This window comes from Pleurodeles waltl, chromosome 4_1 (genome assembly GCF_031143425.1).
Source record: "Pleurodeles waltl isolate 20211129_DDA chromosome 4_1, aPleWal1.hap1.20221129, whole genome shotgun sequence".
Taxonomy (NCBI): domain Eukaryota; kingdom Metazoa; phylum Chordata; class Amphibia; order Caudata; family Salamandridae; genus Pleurodeles; species Pleurodeles waltl.
The window spans coordinates 183,070,499-183,093,203 of NC_090442.1; the positions used below are offsets into that span (position 1 = coordinate 183,070,499).

At 46.7% G+C, this 22,705-nt stretch overlaps 1 protein-coding gene across 1 annotated transcript in view; it reads right to left on the reverse strand.

Annotated features, from left to right (window-relative positions):
- LOC138287526 (protein mono-ADP-ribosyltransferase PARP12-like) overlaps positions 1 to 22,705 on the reverse strand; it is a 266,656-nt gene that overhangs the window by 115,804 nt on the left and 128,147 nt on the right. The window lies entirely within an intron of this gene.

Genomic DNA, 22,705 nt, shown 5'->3' on the forward strand with positions numbered 1-22,705 from the left:
TCCCCAAAAAGTATCTAATCACAATGTACTATGATTCACTCATCAGTGGCCGTAAACGACGGAACTATCTCCATCTATAGGCCTGGTGTGCTTTCTTTTTTTTTTTTTTTTTTTGACACATACCACGACATTCTGCTGACCGTAAAGGCGCACCCTTTTGCTTTTTTTCACCAGAATAGTGGTGGCCCCTCTTGGGATTGCCAGTGCAGCACTATGTCTGTTCAGGTGACAATTAGGGCCTGATCTAAGAATTTATTTCTTCTGTTTCTGTCAAACGTATAATCCCACTAGGCATATTTCCATTGTTCATAACTCCCCTCCTGTTTAATGTTCACTCCATGTCGGCTATTACCTTTATCCAGAACTGATCCAACAGTGAGCAGCTCCAGACCATGTGGACAAAAAGAAAATCAACAAGTACACATCGGGGCAACACATGGTTTCTGCATCATAAAAATCTGTCTATGTGGGGTGAGATATGTGGTATTTAAACCATGTATATTTATATTGAGTTTTTCTTGATACCTTGTGGACATACTTCACACTTTGCTCTCATTCTTTCCATCAAAATGGTCTGGCTATGTCTTCCTTCCATCTAGTTCATGTATCAGCATCCTACTGAAGGTTATTGACAATTATGTCTGTATAGCCACTGGACCAGCCTTCGCCTGTTACCAGGCAGAAGCTCATGTGTTTATGGCTCTATGTGGTTCAGTCACCATAACTGTTGCATGGGTCGTATCAGCATATACTCGGGGCTGTGCTCAGGGCAAACAATCTTCCTCAAACAGTACTTTCAGGTTCTTAAGCTTTCCCACAGAGTAGCAGTCTCACATGGTCTCTATCCCAACATTTGTCCATTCTCTCAATCGATTCTCTGAGAGGAACCCCTCTCTCGCAAAGGACAGCCCGGCCAGGGGCCTAGCAAGGGCATATGTCAGATAGTGCTGATTTTTTATTTTTATTGTTGCCTTTTAATAGTGAATCGTAATATTAAGTAATGTGGCTTGTTGCATAATTTTTAACTGAACAACCAAAATGAAAATGTCACTTACCCAGTGTACATCTGTTCGTGGCATCAGTCGCAGTAGATTCGCATGTTCTGCAATAGCTCGCCATCTGGTGTTGGGCCGGAGTGTTACAAGTTGTTTTTCTTCGAAGAAGTCTTTCGAGTCACGGGACCGAGTGACTCCTCCTTTTGTCTCCATTGCGCATGGGCGTCGACTCCATCCTCGATTGTTTTTCCCCGCAGAGGGTGAGGTAGGAGTTGAATTGTAGTAATAGTGCCCATGCAATGGAGTGACTAAGTATGCACTTATTTAAGGTTGAGATGATACATATATAAATAATTGAAGGTAACTTCCAAACTGCTACAGGCTCCCGGGGAGGCGGGTGGGCACATGCGAATCTACTGCGACTGATGCCACGAACAGATGTACACTGGGTAAGTGACATTTTCAGTTCGATGGCATCTGTCGCTGTAGATACGCATGTTCTGCAATAGACTAGTAAGCAGTTATTTCCCCAAAAGCGGTGGATCAGCCTGTAGGAGTGGAAGTAGTCTGAAATAATGTCCTTAATACAGCTTGACCTACTGTGGCTTGTTGTGCGGATAACACGTCTACACAGTAGTGCTTGGTGAATGTGTGAGGCGTAGACCATGTGGCTGCCTTACATATTTCTTGCATTGGGATGTTTCCTAGAAAGGCCATGGTAGCACCTTTCTTTCTGGTTGAGTGTGCCCTTGGTGTAATGGGCAGCTGTCGTTTAGCTTTAAGGTAGCAGATTTGGATGCATTTAACTATCCATCTGGCTATACCTTGTTTTGAAATTGGGTTTCCTGCATGAGGTTTTTGAAATGCAATAAAGAGTTGTTTAGTCTTTCTGATGTTCTTTGTTCTGTCAATGTAATACATTAATGCTCTTTTGACATCTAATGTATGTAGTGCCCTTTCAGCTACGGTATCTGGCTGTGGAAAGAACACCGGAAGTTCCACTGTTTGATTTAGATGGAACGGTGAAATAACCTTTGGCAAAAATTTAGGATTGGTCCTTAGGACGACTTTATTTTTGTGTAGTTGTATAAAAGGTTCCTGTATAGTAAACGCCTGAATCTCGCTTACTCTTCTCAGGGAAGTAATGGCGATGAGAAATGCCACCTTCCAGGTTAGGAACTGTATGTCGCAGGAGTGCATGGGTTCAAAAGGTGGACCCATAAGTCTAGTTAGGACAACATTTAGGTTCCATGAAGGAACAGGTAGTGTTCTTGGTGGTATAATTCTCCTAAGGCCCTCCATGAATGCTTTAATGACTGGTATTTTATATAGGGAAGTTGAATAGGTAGTCTGCAGGTATGCAGATATTGCTGCAAGGTGAATCTTAATGGAAGAGAAAGCTAGGTTAGATTTTTGTAAGTGAAGCAAGTAACCCACTACATGTTCTGGAGTTGTGTGTAATGGTTGTATTTGATTAATATGGCAGTAGCAAACAAACCTCTTCCATTTACTTGCATAGCAGTGCCTGGTGGATGGCCTTCTTGCTTGTTTTATGACTTCCATACATTCTTGGGTAAGTTGTAAGTGCCCGAATTCTAGGATTTCAGGAGCCAGATTGCTAGATTCAGCGATGCTGGATCTGGGTGTCTGATCTTTTGGTTGTGCTGTGTCAACAGATCTGGCCTGTTGGGCAATTTGATGCAGGGTACCACTGATAGGTCTAGCAGCGTTGTGTACCAGGGTTGCCTTGCCCAAGTTGGTGCTATCAATATGAGTTTGAGTTTGCTTTGACTGAGTTTGTTTACCAGGTAAGGAAGGAGAGGGAGAGGAGGAAAAGCGTAAGCAAATATCCCTGACCAGTTCATCCATAGGGCATTGCCTTGGGATTGTTTGTGTGGGTATCTGGATGCGAAGTTTTGGCATTTTGCGTTCTCCCTTGTCGCAAACAAGTCTATCTGAGGTGTTCCCCAGAGTTTGAAATAAGTGTTCAGTATTTGGGGGTGAATTTCCCATTCGTGGACCTGTTGGTGATCTCGAGAGAGATTGTCTGCGAGTTGATTTTGTATCCCTGGTATAAACTGTGCAATTAGGCGAATTTGGTTGTGAATTGCCCAATGCCAAATTTTTTGTGCTAACATGCTTAACTGCGTGGAGTGCGTCCCTCCCTGCTTGTTTAGATAATACATTGTTGTCATGTTGTCTGTTTTGACGAGAATGTATTTGTGAACTATTATTGGTTGGAAAGCTTTTAGTGCTTGAAAAACTGCAAGAAGTTCTAGGTGATTGATATGCAGTTTTGTTTGATGTACGTTCCATTGTCCTTGTATGCTGTGTTGATCGAGGTGTGCTCCCCACCCTGTCATGGAAGCATCTGTTGTTATTACGTATTGTGGCACTGGGTCTTGAAAAGGCCGCCCCTTGTTTAAATTTATGTTGTTCCACCACAGAAGCGAGAGGTAAGTTTGGCGGTCTATTAACACCAGATCTAGAAGGTGACCCTGTGCTTGAGACCACTGTGATGCTAGGCATTGTTGTAAGGGCCTCATGTGCAGTCTTGCGTTTGGGACAATGGCTATGCATGATGACATCATGCCTAGGAGTTGTAATACCATCTTTGCTTGTATCTTTTGTGTTGGATACATGCGTTGTATGATGGTGTTGAAATTTTGAATTCTTTGTGGACTTGGAGTGGCTACTCCTTTTGATGTGTCTATTATGGCTCCCAGGTATTGTTGTACCTTGCGTGGCCGAATCTTGGATTTTGTGAAATTGACGGTGAACCCTAGTTTGAAGAGGGTTTGTATGATATGATTTGTGTGATTTGAGCACTCTATTAACGAATGGGCCTTGATTAGCCAGTCGTCTAGATATGGGAACACATGTATTTGCTGCCTTCTGATGTGTGCAGCGACTACCGCTAGACATTTGGTAAAGACTCTTGGTGCGGTTGTTAATCCGAAAGGCAGTACCTTGAATTGGTAATGTATTCCTTTGAATACAAACCTTAGGTATTTCCTGTGCGATGGGTGAATTGGTATATGGAAATAAGCATCCTTGAGGTCTAAAGTTGCCATGTAGTCGTGCAGCTTTAGCAATGGCAATACTTCTTGTAGTGTGACCATGTGGAAGTGGTCTGATTTGATGAAAGTGTTGACTACTCTGAGGTCTAGGATTGGTCTCAGTGTTTTGTCCTTCTTTGGTATCAGAAAGTACAGTGAGTAAACTCCTGTGTTTATTTGTGTGTTTGGCACTAATTCGATTGCATTCTTTTGCAATAGTGCCTGCACTTCTATCTCTAGGAGATTGGAATGGTGTGTTGTTAAATTTTGTGCTTTTGGTGGTATGTTTGGAGGGAACTGTAGAAATTCTATGCAGTAACCATGTTGGATAATTGCTAGAACCCAAGTGTCTGTAGTGATTTTCTCCCATGCTCTGTAATAATGACCTATTCGTCCCCCCACTGGTGTTGTGTGGAGGGGGTGAGTGACATGTGAGTCACTGTTTAGTAGTAGGGGTTTTGGGGCTTTGGAATCTTCCTCTATTTCTAGGGAATTGCCCTCCTCTATATTGTCCCCGAAAACCTCCTCTATACTGTCCTTGGTAACTGGACGGTGTGGCTTGTGAGGTGCTGGCTTGTGTGCTTTGACCCCGAAACCCCCCTCGAAAGGGCGTTTTACGGAATGAGCTGTAATTCCCTCTGCTCTGCGGGGAGTAGAGTGCGCCCATGGCTTTGGCAGTGTCCGTATCTTTTTTGAGTTTCTCAATCGCTGTGTCCACTTCTGGACCGAACAGTTCTTTTTCATTAAAAGGCATATTGAGAACTGCTTGTTGAATCTCTGGTTTAAATCCAGACGTTCGGAGCCATGCATGCCTTCTGATAGTTACAGATGTATTAATTGTCCGTGCAGCTGTATCTGCAGCGTCCATGGAGGAGCGGATCTGGTTGTTGGAGATGGCCTGTCCCTCCTCAACCACTTGTTTTGCCCTATTTTGGAAGTCTTTGGGCAGATGTTCAATGAGATGTTGCATCTCGTCCCAGTGGGCTCTGTCATAGCGCGCAAGTAGTGCCTGGGAGTTCGCGATGCGCCACTGGTTTGCAGCTTGTGCTGCGACTCTTTTACCAGCTGCATCAAACTTGCGGCTTTCTTTATCTGGGGGTGGTGCATCTCCAGATGTGTGAGAGTTGGCCCTTTTCCTAGCTGCTCCTACAACAACAGAGTCTGGTGGCAGCTGTGTTGTGATGAAAGCCGGGTCTGTAGGAGGCGGCTTATACTTTTTTTCCACCCTTGGTGTGATTGCCCTACTTTTGACCGGGTCCTTAAATATGTCTTTTGCGTGCCGGAGCATACCAGGGAGCATAGGCAGGCTTTGGTAGGAGCTGTGGGTGGAGGAGAGTGTGTTGAACAGGAAATCATCCTCGACCTGTTCTGAGTGGAGGCTTACGTTGTGAAATTGTGCTGCTCTAGCCACCACCTGAGAGTACGCGGTGCTGTCTTCTGGTGGAGATGGTTTTGTAGGGTATGCCTCTGGGCTGTTATCTGACACTGGGGCGTCGTATAGGTCCCATGCGTCCTGGTCTTGGTCACCCTGGCTCATGGTGGTGTGAGCTGGGGAGTGTGATGGCGTTTGTGCTGGTGAAACGTTAATCACGGGCGGAGGAGAGGGTGGTGGTGTAACTCTTTTCACCACTTTTGGTTGTGGTGCTTGTTCCGTCTGGAACTCCAACCTTCTCTTTCTCCTAATGGGGGGAAGGGTGCTTATTTTTCCTGTCCCCTGCTGAATGAAGATACGCTTTTGCGTATGGTCCGCATCAGTTGCTTGTAGCTCTTCCTCAAACCTATGCTTCTGCATTTGGGAGGTTAGCGAGTGCTCTTCTGTATAAGAGCCTGAAGCTGGGTCGCTTGCAGTTTGTTTCGGCGTCGAAACTGTGTCTGCGTGTTTTTTCGGCTCCGAGGTGACTTTTTTCCTTTTCGGGGCCGAAACCTCTCGGCGTCGATCTGTTTCGGTGCCGCTGTCTCGGCGTCGAGCCGTGTCCACACCGGCATCTCGGTGTCGAGGCTTGTCTCCAGCACTTTCTCGGTCCCGAGAAGGCTGCGTGCCGGTGTCTCGACCGGAGTCGGACGATCTCGGCACTGTTTGGGCCTTTTTCGGTGCCGACGGTCGGTCACCGATTTTATGGGTTGAGCCATGGCCTGGTGGCAGTGGCGTCCCCTGGGCCTTGTAAATGTTTCTTTGTGTGGTTTTCGACGTCTTACTCACGGTTTGTGTATCGTCGAATCCTTCGGAGTCTGAGTCTTGGATCGAGAAGGTACCTTCCTCTTCCTGTTCCTCGAACTCCCGTCGGGCTGTCGGTGCGGACGCCATTTGAAGTCTTCTGGCTCGACGGTCTCGGAGTGTTTTTCTGGACCGGAACGCACGACAGGCCTCGCAGGTGTCTTCGCTGTGCTCAGGTGACAGGCACAGGTTGCAGACCAAGTGTTGGTCTGTGTAGGGGTATTTATTGTGGCATTTGGGGCAGAAACGGAACGGGGTCCGTTCCATCGGCGTTCTTCAGCACGCGGTCGGGCCGACCAGGCCCCGACGGAGGATCGAAAAATTACCCCGAAGGGCACCGGAGCTCTTCGATCTTCGATGCGGTGTTGAATGTAAGTATGCCGATCCCGAACGCAACAATACCGACGAAAATCTTCCGAAATTAACTATTTTTTCTGTTCCGAAACTCGGAGCGACAGGAACACGTCCGAACCCGATGGCGGAAAAAAAACAATCGAGGATGGAGTCGACGCCCATGCGCAATGGAGACAAAAGGAGGAGTCACTCGGTCCCGTGACTCGAAAGACTTCTTCGAAGAAAAACAACTTGTAACACTCCGGCCCAACACCAGATGGCGAGCTATTGCAGAACATGCGTATCTACAGCGACAGATGCCATCGAACTTAATGTTATCAGAGCGCTTCTATGATGCAAGTCATCCTACTTCCCCCATCTCTGCCAGTCTCAATCCTGAGAGTTACCTAGCCAGCCACTGAAGTTGGGCCGACAAAGTACATCTCATAGCTCGGGACTACCAGGCCCCACCAGTACTGGTCATTGCAAAGTATTCAGAGAAATCGGATAGTCAGCCCCCGTGCCACATCAATACCCTACGTGGTGTGTTTAGTGCCTTAAACCATCTCTGAGGTAACCAGACTGGAAGGTTTGTAAAACAGTATAACACTTGTGGCAGGATAACCATTGTAGAGAAGGCAATCTTGGTCATAATAGGTAATTTCAAAGAGCACAAGAAAGTCACCCTTCCCTTTAGAGCTCACAGACCACCAACCTAATTCTCCTCCCTAATATTTGCATCTGCATGATAAACTTCCACTCCAAAGTATAAAAAAAACTGGGGCTCCTATTGGGTGTTCAAATGGGTGACCACTGGTGGGGCACAGAGTAGCTCAAAATGAAGGAAGCTGACCTGGTGTGTAGTGGACACCTATGGCATTGGCACCTTATACCAGGTCCAGGTGACCCCTATTAGTGAATGTAGGCACTGTCTAGGAAGCAGGGGCTCTCTAGAGGTAGCTGTGGATGAGCAGCCAAACGTAGCTAGGAGACATGCACAGCTTATGCAATACCGCAACAGTCACACAGCAATTTATCACACATGAAAGAGCCACGTAGTGTTACAAAAATAAAGGTACTTTATTATAGTAATCCAACACTAGATTACTTATAGGCAGTCCCCCAACTGGAGGCAAGTACACACTATATAAGCTGGGATGATGGAAGAACTATGGATCCCAAGAGGCAAGTACCTAACTGATCTTTAGCGACCAGGAGACAAGAGGTAAGTGCCTGAATTTCCCAAGGACTAACAAGAGGACTTAGAAAAGGGATTTTGCAAAAACAGAACCTGTCAAGAAGAGACCAAAGGAGGATTCAGGAAGAAGAGGACCTGCAAAAGAAGGGGACAGAGTCCAGTCCACGATGGACTGTCCAGTGGGGGTAGGAGGTACTACACACCCTTCTGTGGATGAAGACCTGGGTTGATGGGGGGGGAAGACCAGCTGATGAGCCCAGGAGCTGCAGAGGATTCCTTGGAGCAGTGCAGATACAGTCCCACGTCAGTCGTCGGGTCGCAGATAGTCAGTGGTGCAGCAGAACCACAAATAAGCCTTGGAAAATGCAAGAGGAGCAAAAGAAAAGTTGCAAGGCTGAAGAGGACCAGCAAGGTCCAGGGGACTTGACCCCTGGGTGGGCGGGGGGGAGTTGGGCTGTCCCTCAGCAGGCGGGAGAGCCAACAGAAGCAGTAGCAGCACCCACAAGCAACCCACTGGCAGCAGGCACAATAAGTCACAGTGAGGTCCCGTCAGTACACCTGCTAAAGTAGCAGAGAGGAGACAATGCTTGTCAGGATGGAGTGCTAGGGCCCGTGACTACTCGGAGCCTGAAGATCCCTTGGAGCAGGAAACAACAAGCCTTGGTAGCTGCAAGAGTTGCAGTGCACAGGGGTACTGTCCTGCAAGGAAAGGCAAGGGCTCACCATCTACCAAGTTGGACAGCTGGCAGGGAGGACCAAGGGGACCACTCCAGACCACGACTTGTGATGCAGGATCCAAGTGGTTCCAGAGGAGAGCAGATCACACAACCAGACATTGTTTCCATAGGTGCCTGCAGATGCAGCGGAGTGATTCCTTCACTCCAAGGGAGAGTCCTCCTTGCTTCGCAGGCTGAAGTCTTGCCGACCCCAGAGTATGCACAGCTGGGGAAATGTTCCAGTTGCTGAAAGAAGCCGGAGAAACAATGTTGCAAGGCGAGGTCATCTCTGGAATTGTAGTCCAGTCGGTCCCTGAAGAGCCCAGTTGCGGTTCCAGTGGCTAGAGGTAGAAGTAAACAATGCAGAGGAGTCCTGGTGAAGTCTTGCACGTAGAATCTGGGGACCTACCCGCAAGGGAGTCTCTACATAGCCCTAAGAGGGGGTTTAAGGAGGGGTCTCTGACGTCACCTCCCTGACCTGGCCACTCAGATGCTCCCAGGGGCCTCTGCACATCTTAACGTGGCCTGTTTCTGGTCTTTAAAAGCTTTTTGGCAGCTATCTGCCCAGAATCGAGTGGCCACCTGGAGGAGCTTTGGGCACCACCCATGGGGTGGTGATGGACAGGGGAGTGGTCACTTTCCTTTCGTTTGTCCAGGTTTGGCGTCAGAGGATTGACCAGGGGTCCCTGGACTGGTGCGAACCAGTTTATACAAGGAGGACACCAAATGTGCCTTTCAAAGCAAACCGGTGGCTTAAGGAGCCTACCCCTTTCAAGCCGTTTAACACCTATTTCCAAGGGAGAGGGTGTTGCCTCCCTCTCCCACAGGAAATCCTTTGGTCTGCATTCCCTTGCCTGAGCTGGTCAAGCAGCAGGAGGGCAGAAACCTGTCTGTGGGGTAGCAGAAGCGCGGTCTGCCCGGAAAACCCTAGAAGACTAGTATGAGCAATACTGGGGGGTCCTTTAAGGAGCCCCCAGAGTGCATGGAATCATACAACCAATACTGGCAACAGTATTGGGCTATGATTTAGACATGTTTGACACCAAACATGCCCAGGTTCGGAGTTATCATTATGTAGTTGGACACAGGTCACCTGTGTCCAGTATACAGGTAAAATGGCTTCCCCGCACTTATGAAGTCCAGTGCAATGCACCTGGAGTTCATAGGGGCACCTCTGCTCATATGCAGGGGTGCCCTCACACACAGGGACCTGCACCCTGCCCTTTGGACTAGGAAGGCCTACGACAGCGGTGACTTAAGAGTGACCTGTGGTGAAAGGGTGCATGCACCTTTTCACACAGCCTGCAATGACACGCCTGCAGACACATTTTGCATTGGCTCCCAGGGATGACACAATGTATGCTGCAGGCCAAGAGGGACCCGAGGTATCCCAATGCCCTGGGTACCTAGGTACCATATAATACGGACTAATAAGGGGACACAAGTATGCCAATTGTGGAGTGCACAAAGGTTCCAGGCAACTATATTTAGAGTTAGAGGGAGAGAGCACAATCACTGGGGTCCTGGTTAGCAGGATACCAGTGAAAACAGTCCAAGCACACTGATAGCAGTAAAAAAGTGGGGGTAACCACGCCAAAAAGAGTGACTTTCCTACATTACACCCCTCCCAAAGAAGGACAATAAGACTAACCTTGCCCAGTTGAGTCTTCATTGTCTAAGTGGAAATATCTGGAGAGTCCATCTACATTGGAGGGGTTACTCCCAGGTCTATGTTCCACCATGTGTCCATTCCTTGTAGGGAAATGGCCCACCTCAACAATTTGGGATTTTCACCTTTCATTTGCTTAAGCTATAGGAGGGGCTTGTGGTCTGACTGAACTAGGAAGTGAGTGCCAAACAATTATGGTCTCTGCTCTTCAAGGCCCAGAGCACAGCAAAGGCTTCCCTTTCAATGGCTGACCAACAATTTTCCCTAGGGGTCAACCTTCCTCTTATGAAAGCTACAGGTTGATCCTTGCCCTCATCATTTAGCTGAGAGAGTACTGCCCCTATCCCTATCTCAGAAGCATCTGTTTGTACAATTAACTGCTTTTAGTAGTCACGGCTTCTTAGTATGGGAGCAGAACATGTGGCCTGTTTCAGGTCATCAAAAGCTTTTTGGCAGCTACCTGCCCATAAAACTTTCTTGGGTATCCTATTGGATGTGAGGTCATTTAAGGGGGTTACAATGGAGCCATAGTTCTTAATGAACTTCCTATAGTACCCAGTCAGGCCTAGAAAGGCTCTGACTTGGGTCTGAGTTGTAGGAGCAGACCAATCCAGGATAGTCTGGATTTTGCCATGGAGTGGCTGGATCTGGGCTCCACCTACCAGGTGTCCCAGATAAACCACTTTGCTCTGCCCTATCTGGCATTTGATGCCTTGATAGTGAGGCCTGATTTTTGCAGCGCCTCCAATACATTTCCAAGGTGGACAAGGTGATCCTCCCAGGTGGAGCTAAAGTGCCTACAATCCAAAGGGCATCACTGTAAACTGTTAGTGCCCACTAGGAGTGGAGAATGCTGTTTTGGATTAAGCATCCTCTGATAATTTAATCTGCCATATCCAGTGGGTAAATCAAGAGTGGTAAGATACTTGGCAGCAGCTAGAGTATCTATTAGCTCACCTGCCTTGAGGATTGGATGAGCATCAGTTTTTGTTACTGTATTGAGACCTCTGAAGTTCACATAGAACCTCATCTCCCTCCTTTGCATTTTGAGAGTGGGGTTTTGGTACTAGGACTTCAGGACAAGTCCAAGGGCTGTCTGAAGGCTCAATAACACCTAGGTCATGCATCTTTTGTACTTCTGCCTTGATGCATTCCTGACATGATCAGGCTGCCTGTATATTTTGCTTTTGAAAGACAGGCTATCACCTGTGTCAATGGTGTGTTCACGCCATGTTGTTTGACCAGGGGTCAAAGAGAACAGCTCGGAGAACTAACCTAAGGTATTTTTACAATCATCCTTCTGTTTGTTAAAGAGGCAGTCAGCAAGAACAACTCCCTCTACTGAACCATCCACAGTATTGTGAGAGAAGAGGTCAGGAAGAGGGTCACTCTCTTCCTCCTGACCTCCATCAGTAGCCATGAGCAGGGTCATGTCAACCCTGTCATATTAAGGTTTTAGGCGGTTCACATGAAGCACCCTGTGGGGCTTCTGGGAGTGCCCATGTCAGCCAGGTAGGTGACCTCACCTTTTCTCTCTATAATAGTGTGGGGACAACTCCATTTATCTTGGAATGTTCCTGGACCCACACCTTCTGTGCAGGCTGCTACACAGTCAGTACAGCATTCTGGTCATGCCACTGCTTCTGCTGTTCTTGGCTAGACTGAAGATTTTTGGATGCCCTTTTCATGTATTCAGCCATTCTGGATCTTAGGCCCAATACATAATCCACAATGACCTGTTTGGGAGGCTTAAGAGGTTGCTCCCAGCCTTCCTTCATAAGGGCAAAGGGCTCCTTAACAGGGTGTCCAAATAAAAGTTCAAAGGGGCTGTTGCCCACTCCCTTTTGAGGAACCTCTCTGTAGGCGAAGAAGAGGCAAGGCAATATGACATCACACCTCTTCGTGAATTTATTTATTTATTTATTCATTTTTTTTATTTATTTTTAAGAGTCCAACTGTAGGAAGCTGACCTGGTGTGTATGGTGGGTATCCAAGGTACTTACACCTTTTACCAGGTTCAGGTATCCCCTTTTAGTGGGGTGTAGGCAGTGTCTAGAAGCAAGGCTCTCTAAAGGTAGCTGTGGATGAGCAGCCAAGACCTATCCAGGAGGCATGGAAAGCTCATGCAATACCACTGTAGTCACACAGCACTTACACACGTGAAAGAAAACACGCAGTTGTACAAAAATAAAGGTACTTTATTTTTGGAACACAATACCACAAATTACTAGAAGGGCAACCCTCCAATAGGAGGTAAGAAATGCACTAAATATATACACAAGCAGTCAAAAATAGGCATAGAAAAGGTTAGAAAAAGTGCAAATAGCAATAACCAATAGTGACCCTAGGGGGAGCGCACAAACCATATACTTAAAAAAAATGGAATGCGAACACAGGAGCCCAACCTAGGTACTAGGTAAGTAGAATATGTAGAGGGGAGCTGGGAGTACCAGAAAACCACAAAGGTAAGTACCACAGTTTCCCTCCCCCTATCCCCCCAGCAAACAGGAATGAAGGAGTAAATCACTGGACTTTCACCAAACCACCCAAAATGAGGAAAAAAAGAAAAAGAAGACGACCAGACAAGCCTGCAAGAAACAAGAAAACAAGCAGTGGATTCCTGAAGAAAGAAGACCTGTGGAGAGCACAACAGGTTGTAGAAGAGGGCCAGGCCATAAGTAACAACCAAATACGGTCTGCCCTTGATGCTGCAGATACAGCAGCTAGAAGCGTGAATACTGCCATCACTACACACAGACATGCATGGCTACATTCCTCTGGTTTCAAACCAAAAAATACAGCAGGCAGTGCTAAATATGCCTTTTAATAAAAACACCTGTTTGGCCTTGAGGTTGATACTGCCATAGAAAAACTCAGAAAAGACTCGGACACAGCCAAAGCAATGGAAGCCTTAAATAAAATACCCTACAGAGGCTCCTTTTGTAGGCAACAATTTAGAGGAGGATTCAAGCCACAATTCACAGAGGCTTCTACCTCCCATGCAAAACAAGGGCAACAGCAGTACCAGAGGGGGGGGATTTAGAGGTTCTTATAGAGGCCAATACTTTAGAACCAGAGGCAAGTTCCAGGCCTCAAAACAAGCCACTACCACATCTAAACAGTGAATTATTTACCATCCCTCAACCCCACACATCTCCTGTGGGGGGCAGACTGCAGCAATTCCACTCCCAGTGGCAAAATATCACCACGGATCAATGGGTAGTGTCAATTCTGCGCAATGGCTATTGCCTAGAATTGATTTCTAACCCCTTCCCCCAAACATTCCTCACGTTATCACAAACTGTCCCCAGAACACAATGTTCTGTTACAACAAGAAGTACAATTGCTACTACTAAAACAAGCAATATAATTGGTCCCCCATTCTCAACAAGGAACAGGAGTATACTCGCTATACTTCCTCATCCTCAAAAAGGATGGCACTCTCAGGCCCATCCTAGACCTCAGATCCCTAAATCTATATATCCTGTCAGAACACTTTCACATGGTAACTCTGTAGGACGTCTTTCCACTACTACAAAAACAAGATTACATGACTGCATTAGACCTCAAAGATGAATCTTATCATATACCCATCCATCCAGCTCACAGAAAATACCTAAGGTTTGTGATAGCAGGAAAACATTATCAATTCAAAGTTCTACCGTTCAGTAGAACAAAAGCTCCAAGGGTATTCACAAAACGTCTAGCGGTAGTAGCAGCCTACCTAAGAAGTCAACACATACATGTCTTTCCATATCTAGACGATTGGCTAATAAAATCAAGCAATTTTATACAATGTCAACAACACACTCAATACACAATAGAGACCCTACATAAAATAGGGTTCACTCTCAACTACCAAAAATCCCATCTTCAACCAGCACAGGTGCAGACTTAACTAGGTGCTATTCTCAATATGCAAAAAGCCTTAGACCAGTAGTCTCCAAGCTTTTTAATGAAGCGCCCCCCCAGTTGGAAAATAAAAATCATTGCTCCCTCCCCACCCCCCTCCAGAATTTTTCACATTTATTTTCGTAAGATGGCAATGTTAAAATATGTCTAGACCTATTTAAACATTGCAGTTAAGTACTGTTTCCTTTTTAAAAACGCAATAAGATGCTTCTGCTTAAAACAAAGGCCTGTTATCTGTATAATGCTTCTTTTGGCCTGAGTCTGGCACCCCCATGGGACCACTTGAGGCCCCCCAGGGGGGCCCACCCCCCAGTTTGAAGACCTCTGCCTTAGTCTATCCAAATACACAAAGGATACAAGCTTTCCAAAACCTCATACCACAAATGCAGCCAAATCAACAATACAATGTAAGATTTATCATAAAACGATTAGGAATGATGGCATCCTGCATAGCAATTGTACTGCATGCAAGACTGAACATGAGGGCACTACAACAGTGCCTCTCACAGCAGCAACGGTCTTAAGCACAGGGTCAATTGCAAGATCTATTGTTGTTAGACCGCCAAAAGCACAAGTTCCTTCAATGGTGGAATCTCAGCAATTTAATAAAGGGGCGGGTCGTTTCAAGACCCCGTGCCTCAGACGACCATAACAACAGATGCATCAATGACAGGTAGGGGAGCTCATCACAACAACATTACCATTCAAGGGGAATGGGATTAAAAACAGCTAAATTATCCCATAAACCATTTAGAATTGGCTGTGTTCCTTGCCCTAAAAGCGTTTCAGCCACTTCTCAAACACATGACTGTCTTGATGAAAACAGACAATATGACGACCATGTATTACCTAAAGAAACAAGGGGGGGGGACACAATCACCTCAACTGTCCCTTCTAGTCCAAACAATATGGAAATGGGCAATTCACAGTCAAATTCATCTACTAGCAGAATACATCCCAGGAATACACAATCAGCTAGCGGATCTCCTAAGCAGAACACACAAACAGATACACAAATGGTAAATTCACCCTCAAGTACTTCATCAGTACTTTTAAAAGTGGGGAATTCCAGAAATAGACCTGTTCGCTAAACACGAAAACGCAAAATGCCAAAACTTCGCATCCAGACACCCACACCCTCTGTCCAAGGGCAATGCTCTATGGATCAACTGGTCAGTGATATTTGCTTACCCTTTTCACCCCCCTCTCCCACTACTTCCATTTCTGGTCAACAAACTGCGTCAGGCTTCTCTCACCATGATACTCATAGCCCCAACGTGGGCACGACAACATTGGTACACATAACTCCTAATCCTATCAGTAGTGCCTCACTCTAAACTTCCAAACAGACCGGATTTGTTAACACAAAACAAAGGACAAATCAGACATCCAAATCCCAGTGCTCTCAACTTAGGGATTTGGCTTCTGAATTCATAGAATTTGGATACTTACAACTTCCATTAGAATGCATGGAAGTTCTCAAACAAGCATGCAAGCCTACAACTAGGCAACGGTATGCTAACAAATGGAAACGATTTGTTTATTACTGTCAATCTAAAAATACTGACCCACTTACAGCATCAATACAATATATTGTGTGCTACCTACTTCATTTACAGAAGTCAAATTTAGCTTTCTCATCTATTAAAATTCATCTTACTGCCATATCAGCATATTTGCAGACTGTTCAGCATACCTCACTCTTCAGAGTCCCAGTTACAAAAGCCTTCATGGAAGGAACAAAACATATTATTCCACCCAGCACACCACCTGTTCCTGCTTGGAATCTCGATATTGTACTCACAAGATTAATGGGCCCACCTTTTGAACCCATGCATTCCTGTGAGATTCAATTCTTAACCTGGAAAGTTGCTTTCCTAGTAGCCATTACTTCACTACGAAGAGTTAGTGAAAAACAAGCATTCACTCTTGAAGAACCTTTTTTCCAAGTACGCAAACATAAAGTTCCTCAGCTGTGCATCCCACAGGATGCACAGCTGGGGAAATGTTGCAGTTGCTGGACGGAGCCGGAGAAACAATGTTGCAAGGCGGGGTCGTCTCAGGGGTTGCAGTCTCGTCATTTCCTGAAGACTCTAGTTACGATTTCAGTGGCCAGAAGTAGAAGTAAACCATGCAGGTCCTGGTGGAGTCTTGCACGTCAAATCTGGGGACCCACCCGCAAGGGAATCCCTAAATAGCCCTAAGAGGGGGTTTGGTCACCTTTTCAGGTGACCACCTATTAGGAGGGGTATCTGACGTCACCTGCCTGACCTGGCCACTCAGATGCTCCCAGGGGCCTCTGCACATCTTAGTTTCAAGAGGGCAGAATCGAGTGCCAACCTGGAGGAGTTCTGGGCACCACCCCTGGGATGGTGATGGACAGGGGAGTGGTCAATCCCCTTTCCTTTGTCCAGTTTCGTGACAGAGCAAGGACCGGGGGTCCCTGTACTGGTGCAAACAGGTTTATGCAAGGAGGGCACCAAATGTGCCCTTCAAAGCAAACTTGTGGTTTGGGGAGGCTACCCCTCCCAAGCCTCGAAACATCTATTTCCAAGGGAGAGGGTGTTGCCTCTCCCACAGGAAATCCTTTGTTCTGCCTTCCCCTGTGTAGGAAGTTGGCTCTGTATGCACTATTTCAAAGTAAGGAATAGTATGCACAGAGTCCAAGGGTTCCCCTTAGAGGTAAGATAGTGGCAAAAAGATAATACTAATGCTCTATTTTGTGGTAGTGTGGTCGAGCAGTAGGCTTATCAAAGGAGTAGTGTTAAGCATTTGTTGTACACACAGGCAATAAATGAGGAACACACACTCAGACAATTCCAGGCCAATAGGTTTTTGTATGGAAAAATATATTTTCTTAGTTTATTTTAAGAACCACAGGTTCAAATTTTACATGTAATACTTTAAATGAAAGGTATTGCAGGTAGGTACTTTAGGAACTTTGAATAATCAAAATAGCATATACAGTCTTCACATAAACAAACACACGTCAGGTTTCCAATGGAAATCAATGGGAGACCAAGGGGTCTCTTCAGCGATGCAGGCAGGCAAGGGGGGGGCTCCTCGGGGTAGCCACCACCTGGGCAAAGGAGAGGGCCTCCTGGGGGTCACTCCTGCACTGGAGTTCCGATCTTTCAGGTCCTGGGGGCTGCGGGTGCAGAGTCTTTACCAGGCGTCGGGATCTGGGAAGCAGGCAGTCGCGGTCAGGGGGAGCCTCGGGATTCCCTCTGCAGGCGTCGCTGTGGGGGATCAGGGGGGCAACTCTGGCTACTCACAGTCTCGTAGTCGCCGGGGAGTCCTCCCTGAAGTGTTGTTTCTCCACAAGTCGAGCCGGGGGCGTCGGGTGCAGAGTAACAAGTCTCACGCTTCCGGCGGGAAACGCAGTTGTTTTAAAGTTGCTCCTTTGGAAACAAAGTTGCAGTCTTGGATGAACAGAGCCGCTGTCCTCGGGAGTTCTTGGTCCTTCTAGAGCAGGGCAGTCCTCTGAGGCTTCAGAGGTCGCTGGTCCCTGGGGAAAGCGTCGCTGGAGCAGTGTCTTTAGAAGTGGGGAGACAGGCCGGTAGAGCTGGGGCCAAAGCAGTTGGTGTCTCCGTCTTCTCTGCAGGGTTTTTCAGCTTAGCAGTCCTCTTCTTCTTAGGTTGCAGGAATCTGAGTTCCTATGTTCTGGGGAGCCCCTAAATACAGAATTTAGGGGTGTGTTTAGGTCTGGGAGGGCAGTAGCCAATGGCTACTGTCCTTTAAGGTGGCTACACCCTCTTTGTGCCTCCTTCCTGAGGGGAGGGGGGCACATCCCTATTCCTATTGGGGGAACCCTCCATCTGCAAGATGGAGGATTTCTAAAAGTCAGAGTCACCTCAGCTCAGGACACCTTAGGGGCTGTCCTGACTGGCCAGTGACACCTCCACCCAGAGCAGGCTTTTGTTTCTGTCCTCAGAGAGCACAAAGGCCCTCACCACATGGGGTCAGAAACTCGTCTCTCAGCAGCAGGCTGGCACAGACCAGTCAGTCCTGCACCGAACAACTGGGTAAAATACAGGGGGCATCTCTAAGGTGCCCTCTGTGTACATTTTTTAATAAATCCAACACTGGCATCAGTGTGGATTTATTATTCTGAGAAGTTTGGTACCAAACTTCCCAGTATTCAGTGTAGCCATTATGGAGCTCTGGAGTTCGTTTTTGACAGACTCCCAGACCATCTACTCTTATGGCTACCCTGCACTTACAATGTCTAAGGTTTTGCTTAGACACTGTAGGGGCATAGTGCTCATGCACCTATGCCCTCACCTGTGGTATAGTGCACCCTGCCTTGGGGCTGTAAGGCCTGCTAGAGGGGTGACTTTTACCTATGCCACAGGCAGTGTGAGGTTGGCATGGCACCCTGAGGGGAGTGCCATGTCGACTTAGTCATTTTCTCCCCACCAGCACACACAAACTGGCAAGCAGTGTGTCTGTGCTGAGTGAGGGGTTCCTAGGGTGGCATAAGACATGCTGCAGCCCTGAAAGACCTTCCCTGGCATCAGGGCCCTTGGTACCAGGGGTACCAGTTACAAGGGACTTACCTGGGTGCCAGGGTTGTGCCAATTGTGGAGACAATGGTACATTTTAGGTGAAAGAACACTGGTGCTGGGGCCTGGTTAACAGGGTCCCAGCACACTTCTCAGTCAAGTCAGCATCAGTATCAGGCAAAAAGTGGGGGGTAACTGCAACAGGGAGCCATTTCTTTACACCCTGCCTGAACTAGTCAAGAAGCAGTAGGGCAGAAAACGGTCTGTGGGGTGGCAGCAGCGCAGGCTGCCCGGAAAACCCTTGAAGACTAGTGTGAGCAATCCTGGGGGGTCCTCTAAGGAGCCCCCAGAGTGCATGGAATCATACTTCCAATAGTATTGGGGTATGATTCCGACATGTTTGATACCAAACATGCCCAGGTTGGGAGTTACCATTATGTAGCTGTACATAGGTAGTGACCTATGTCCAGTACACTTGTAAAATGGCGTCCCCCTGGGGAAAGCGTAGCTGGAGCAGTGTCTTTAGAAGTGGGGAGACAGGCCGGTAGAGCTGGGGCCAAAGCAGTTGGTGTCTCCGTCTTCTCTGCAGGGTTTTTCCCCAATAGGAATAGGGATGTGCCCCCCTCCCCTCAGGAAGGAGGCACAAAGAGGGTGTAGCCACCCTAAAGGACAGTAGCCATTGGCTACTGCCCTCCCAGACCTAAACACACCCCTAAATTCAATATTAGGGGCTCCCCAGAACATAGGAACTCAGATTCCTAAGAAGAAGAGGACTGCTAAGCTGAAAAACCCTGCAGAGAAGACGGAGACACCAACTGCTTTGGCCCCAGCTCTTCCGGCCTGTCTCCCCACTTCTAAAGACGCGGGTACTTACCTGCTGGCAGACTGGAACCGGGGCACCCCCTTCTCCATTGAAGCCTATGCGTTTTGGGCACCACTTTGAACTCTGCACCTGACCGGCCCTGAGCTGCTGGTGTGGTAACTTTGGGGTTGCTCTGAACCCCCAACGGTGGGCTACCTTGGACCCAAACTTGAACCCCGTAGGTGGTTTACTTACCTGCAAAAACTAACAAGCTCTTACTCCCCCCATGAACTGTTGGAAATTGCACTGTCTAGTTTTAAAATAGCTATATGTGATTTATGTGAAGACTGTATATGCTATTTTGATTATTCAAAGTTCCTAAAGTACCTACCTGCAATACCTTTCATTTAAAGTATTACATGTAAAATTTGAACCTGCGGTTCTTAAAATAAACTAAGAAATGAAAATGTCACTTACCCAGTGTACATCTGTTCGTGGCATCAGTCGCAGTAGATTCGCATGTTCTGCAATAGCTCGCCATCTGGTGTTGGGCCGGAGTGTTACAAGTTGTTTTTCTTCGAAGAAGTCTTTCGAGTCACGGGACCGAGTGACTCCTCCTTTTGTCTCCATTGCGCATGGGCGTCGACTCCATCTTCGATTGTTTTTCCCCGCAGAGGGTGAGGTAGGAGTTGAATTGTAGTAATAGTGCCCATGCAATGGAGTGACTAAGTATGCACGTATTTAAGGTTGAGATGATACATATATAAATAAATGGAGGTAACTTCCAAACTGCTACAGGCTCCCGGGGTGGCGGGTGGGCACATGCGAATCTACTGCGACTGATGCCACGAACAGATGTACACTGGGTAAGTGACATTTTCAGTTCGATGGCATCTGTCGCTGTAGATACGCATGTTCTGCATAGACTAGTAAGCAGTTATTTCCCCAAAAGCGGTGGATCAGCCTGTAGGAGTGGAAGTAGTCTGAAATAATGTCCTTAATACGGCTTGACCTACTGTGGCTTGTTGTGCGGATAACACGTCTACACAGTAGTGCTTGGTGAATGTGTGAGGCGTAGACCATGTGGCTGCCTTACATATTTCTTGCATTGGGATGTTTCCTAGAAAGGCCATGGTAGCACCTTTCTTTCTGGTTGAGTGTGCCCTTGGTGTAATGGGCAGCTGTCGTTTAGCTTTAAGGTAGCAGATTTGGATGCATTTAACTATCCATCTGGCTATACCTTGTTTTGAAATTGGGTTTCCTGCGTGAGGTTTTTGAAAGGCAATAAAGAGTTGTTTAGTCTTTCTGATGTTTTTTGTTCTGTCAATGTAATACATCAATGCTCTTTTGACATCTAATGTATGTAGTGCCCTTTCAGCTACGGTATCTGGCTGTGGAAAGAACACTGGTAGTTCCACTGTTTGATTTAGATGGAACGGTGAAATAACCTTTGGCAAAAATTTAGGATTGGTCCTTAGGACGACTTTATTTTTGTGTAGTTGTATAAAAGGTTCCTGTATTGTAAACGCCTGAATCTCGCTTACTCTTCTTAGGGAAGTAATGGCGATGAGAAATGCCACCTACCAGGTTAGGAACTGTATTTCGCAGGAGTGCATGGGTTCAAAAGGTGGACCCATAAGTCTAGTTAAGACAACATTTAGGTTCCATGAAGGAACAGGTAGTGTTCTTGGTGGTATAATTCTCCTAAGGCCCTCCATGAATGCTTTAATGACTGGTATCTTATATAGGGAAGTTGAATAGGTAGTCTGCAGGTATGCAGATATTGCTGCAAGGTGAATCTTAATGGAAGAGAAAGCTAGGTTAGATTTTTGTAAGTGAAGCAAGTAACCCACTACATGTTCTGGAGTTGTGTGTAATGGTTGTATTTGATTAATATGGCAGTAGCAAACAAACCTCTTCCATTTACTTGCATAGCAGTGCCTGGTGGATGGCCTTCTGGCTTGTTTTATGACTTCCATACATTCTTGGGTAAGTTGTAAGTGCCCGAATTCTAGGATTTCAGGAGCCAGATTGCTAGATTCAGCGATGCTGGATCTGGGTGTCTGATCTTTTGGTTGTGCTGTGTCAACAGATCTGGCCTGTTGGGCAATTTGATGCAGGGTACCACTGATAGGTCTAGCAGCGTTGTGTACCAGGGTTGCCTTGCCCAAGTTGGTGCTATCAATATGAGTTTGAGTTTGCTTTGACTGAGTTTGTTTACCAGGTAAGGAAGGAGAGGGAGAGGAGGAAAAGCGTAAGCAAATATCCCTGACCAGTTCATCCATAGGGCATTGCCTTGGGATTGTTTGTGTGGGTATCTGGATGCGAAGTTTTGGCATTTTGCGTTCTCCCTTGTCGCAAACAAGTCTATCTGAGGTGTTCCCCAGAGTTTGAAATAAGTGTTCAGAATTTGGGGGTGAATTTCCCATTCGTGGACCTGTTGGTGATCTCGAGAGAGATTGTCTGCGAGTTGATTTTGGATCCCTGGTATAAACTGTGCAATTAGGCGAATTTGGTTGTGAATTGCCCAATGCCAAATTTTCTGTGCTAGCAGGCTTAACTGCGTGGAGTGCGTCCCTCCCTGCTTGTTTAGATAATACATTGTTGTCATGTTGTCTGTTTTGACGAGAATGTATTTGTGAACTATTATTGGTTGGAAAGCTTTTAGTGCTTGAAAAACTGCTAGAAGTTCTAGGTGATTGATATGCAGTTTTGTTTGATGTACGTTCCATTGTCCTTGTATGCTGTGTTGATCGAGGTGTGCTCCCCACCCTGTCATGGAAGCATCTGTTGTTATTACGTATTGTGGCACTGGGTCTTGGAAAGGCCGCCCCTTGTTTAAATTTATGTTGTTCCACCACAGAAGCGAGAGATAAGTTTGGCGGTCTATTAACACCAGATCTAGAAGGTGACCCTGTGCTTGAGACCACTGTGATGCTAGGCATTGTTGTAAGGGCCTCATGTGCAGTCGTGCGTTTGGGACAATGGCTATGCATGATGACATCATGCCTAGGAGTTGTAATACCATCTTTGCCTGTATCTTTTGTGTTGGATACATGCGTTGTATGATGGTGTTGAAATTTAGAATTCTTTGTGGACTTGGAGTGGCTACTCCCTTTGATGTGTCTATTATGGCTCCTAGGTATTGTTGTACCTTGCGCGGCAGAATGTTGGATTTTGTAAAGTTGACGGTGAACCCGAGTTTGAAGAGGGTTTGTATGATCTGGTTTGTGTGATTTGAGCACCGTATGAACGAATGGGCCTTGATTAGCCAGTCGTCCAAATATGGGAACACATGTAT